This window comes from Lipotes vexillifer, unplaced genomic scaffold (genome assembly GCF_000442215.2).
Source record: "Lipotes vexillifer unplaced genomic scaffold, Lipotes_vexillifer_v1.1 scaffold235, whole genome shotgun sequence".
Classification (NCBI taxonomy): Eukaryota; Metazoa; Chordata; class Mammalia; order Artiodactyla; family Lipotidae; genus Lipotes; species Lipotes vexillifer.
In genome coordinates, this window is record NW_006791020.1 from 1363163 (window position 1) to 1367004 (window position 3842).

The window sequence follows — 3842 nt, forward strand, 5'->3', positions numbered from 1 at the left end:
TTATTTCACTTAGGCTAATACTCTCTAGGTTCATGCATATTGCCACAAATGGCAAAATTGCACTCTTTTCTATGACTGATATATATATATAAGTGTATATAGCAAATCTTCTATATCCATTCTTCTATTGATGAGAACTTAGGTTGTTTCTGTGTCTTGGTTGTTATAAATAATGCTGTGATGAACATTGTGGTGTGTATATCTTTTTAAATTAGTATTTTTGTTTTATTTGGATAAATACCCAGGAGAGAAGTTGCTGGATTATATGGTAGTTCTACTTTTAATTTTTTGAGGTATATTTATACTGTTTCCATAGTGACTGCCCCAATTTACATTTCCACCAACAGTGCAAGAGGGTTCTCTTTCTCCACATCATTGACAACACTTGTTATTTGTTGTCTTTTTGTTAATAGCTATTCTGACAGGTCTGAAGTAATATCTCACTGTGGTTTTGATTTCCATTTCCCTGATGATTAATGACGTTGGGCATCTTTTCATGTGCCAGTTGGCCATCTGTATACCTTCCATAGAAAAAAATGTCTATTTGGATCCTCTGTCATCTTCTGATTAGTTTTTTTTTTTTTTTTTTGCTTTGTTTTGTTTTGTTTTTTGATGTAGAGTTTTATGATTCTCTCCATATTTTGGATACAAACCCCTTATTTAATATGTCTTTTGTAAATACCTTCTCTCATTCAAAGGGTGACCTTTTCACTTTGTGGATAGTTTCCTTCATTGTGCAAAACCTTTTTTGTGTGAATCAGTCCCATTAATCAGATGTAGTCCCATTTGATTATTTTTGCATTTATTTCCTTTGTCTGAAGAGACACATCAAAAATATATATATAAATAAGACCAATTCTAGAAAGCTTACTGCCTATGTTTTCTTCTAGAAGTTTTATGATTTCAGTATTACATTTAAGTCTTTAAGCCATTTTGAATTTATTTTTGTACATCATATGAGAAAATTATCCAGTTTGATTCTTTTGCATGTTTGCTGTCCTGTTTCCCAACAACATTTATTGAAGAGGCTGTCTTCCCCTATTGTATATTCTTGCCTTTATTTCACATATTAATTAACCATGTAAGTGTGGTATCATTTCTTTGTTTTCTATTTTGTTCCATTGATCTATGTGTCTGCTTTCATGCAAGTACCATATTATTTTGATGACTAAAACTTTGTAGTATAGTTTAAAATCAGGAAGCATGATACCCTCAGCTTTGTTATTTCTTAAGATGGCTTTGACTATTCAGAGTTTTTTTCTGTTTCCATATAAATTTTATTTGTTCTAGTTCTGTGAAAAATACCCGTAGTATTTTGATGGGGATTGCATTGAATATGTAGATTGACCTGGGGAGTATGATCATTTAAAAAATATTGGAGGAGTTCAGGAAGATGGCGGAAGAGTAAGAGGCAGAGATCATCTTCCTCCCCACATATACATCAGAAATACACCTACACTTGAAACTGCTCCTATAGAACAGCCACTGAACGTTGGTAGAAGACGTCAGACCTCCCAAAAGTTAAGAAACTCCCCCACGTACCTGGGTAGGGCAAAAGATAAAAGAAAAAACAGCGACAAAAGAATAGGGTTGGGACCTGCACCAGTGGGAGGGAGCCGTGAAGGAAGAAAGGTTTCCACACACTAGGAAACCTCTTCATGGGTGGAGACAGCAGGTAACAGAGGGGGAAAGCTTCAGAGCTGCGGAGGAGAGTGCAGCAGCAGGGGAGCAGACAGCAAAGCGGAGAGAGTCCCACACAGAGGATCAGTGCCGGACAGCACTCACCAGCCCAAGAGGTCTGCTCACCTGCTGGAGTGGGTAGGGGCTGGGAGCTGAGTCTCAGGTTTTGGTGGGATCCCAGGGAGAGGACTTGGATTGGTGGTGTGAACACAGCCTGAAGGGGTTAATGCACCATGGCTAGCCGAGAAGGAGTCTGGGAAAAAGTCTGGACCTGCTAAAGAGGCAAGAGACTTTTTCTTCCATCTTTGTTTCTGGTGGGCAAGGAGAGGGGATTAAGAGCACTGCTTAAAGGAGCTCCAGAGATGGACACGAGCCACGGATATCAGCGCAGAACACAAAGACAGGCATGAGATGCTAAGGCTGCTGCTGCCGCCACCAAGAAGCCTCTGTGCAAGCACAGGTCACTATCCACACCTCCCCTCCTGGGAGCCTGTGCAGCCTGCCACTGCCAGGGTCCCATGATCCAGGGACAGCTTCCCTAGGAGAACACATGATGTGCCTCACACTGCTGCAACATCATGCTGGCCTCTACTGCCACAGGCTCACACCACATCCATACCCCTCTCCCTGGCCTGAGTGAGCCAGAGCTCCCGAATCAGCTTCTCCTTTAACCCCGTCCTCTCTGAGCAAAGCACAGACAGCCTCAGGCGATCTAAACCCAGAGGCGGTGCCATATCCAAAGCTGAACCCAGGGAGCTATTCAAACAAAGAAGAGAAAGGGAAATTTCTCCCAGCAGCCTCAGGAGCAGTGGATTAAATCTCCACAATCAACTTGACGTACCCTGCCTCTGTGGAATAGCTGAATAGAAAAGGAATCATCCCAAACTGAGGTGGTGGAATTTGGGAGCAAGATATATTATTTTTTGCCCTTTTCCTCTTTTTGTGAGTATGTATATGTATGCTTCTGTGTGAGATTTTGTCTGTATAGCTATGCTTTCACCATTTGTCCTAGGCTTCTGTTAGTCTTTTTTTTTTTAACTTAATTTTTTTTCTTAGTAATAATTTTATATTTTTTATTTTAATAATTTTATTTTATCTTACTTTATTTTATCTTCTTTCTTTCTTTCTATTTTTCTATCTTCCTTTCTTTCTTTCTCTCTTTAATTCTGCACTGTGTGGATGAAAGGCTCTTGGTTGTCCAGCCAGGAGTCACTGCTGTGCCTCTGAGGTGAGAGAGCCAACTTCAGGACACTGGTCCACAAGAGACCTACCAGCTCCATGTAATATCAAACAGTGAAAATCTCCCAGAGATCTCCATCTCAACACCAAGACTTAGCTTCACTGAACAACCAGCAAGCTACAATGCTGGACACCCTATACCAAACAACTACTAAGACAGGAACACAACACCACCCATTAGCAGAGAGCCTGCCTACAATCATAATAAGTCCACAGACACCCGAAAATACACCACCAGACGTGGACCTGTCCACCAGAAACACAAGATTCAGCATCATAAACCAGAACACAGGCACTAGTTCCCTCCACCAGGAAGATTACACAACACAATGAACCAACCTTTGCCACTGGAGACAGACACAAAAAACAATGGGAACTACCAACCTGCAGCCTACAAAAAGGAGACCCCCAAACACAGTAAGATAAGCAAAATGAGAAGACAGAAAAAAACACAGCAGATGAAGGAACAAAGTAAAAACCTACCAGACCTAAGAAATGAAGAGGAAATAGGCAGTCTACCTGAAAAACAATTCAGAAAAATAATAGTAAAGATGATCCAAAATCTTAGAAATAGAATAGAGAAAATGCAAGAAACATTTAACAAGGAACTAGAAGAACTAAAGAGGAAACAAGCAACAATGAACAACACAATAAATGAAATTAAAAATACTCTAGAAGGGATCAATGGCAGAATAACTGAGGCAAAAGAATGGATAAGTGACTTGGAAGATAAAATAGTGGAAATAACTACTTCAGAGCAGAATAAAGAAAAAGGAATGAAAAGAACTGAGGACAGTCTCAGAGAACTCTGGGGCAACATTAAACACATCAACATTCAAATTATAGGGGTCACAGAAGAAGAAGAGAAAAAGAAAGGGACTGAGAAAATATTTGAGGAGAATATAGTTGAAAACTTCCCTAAT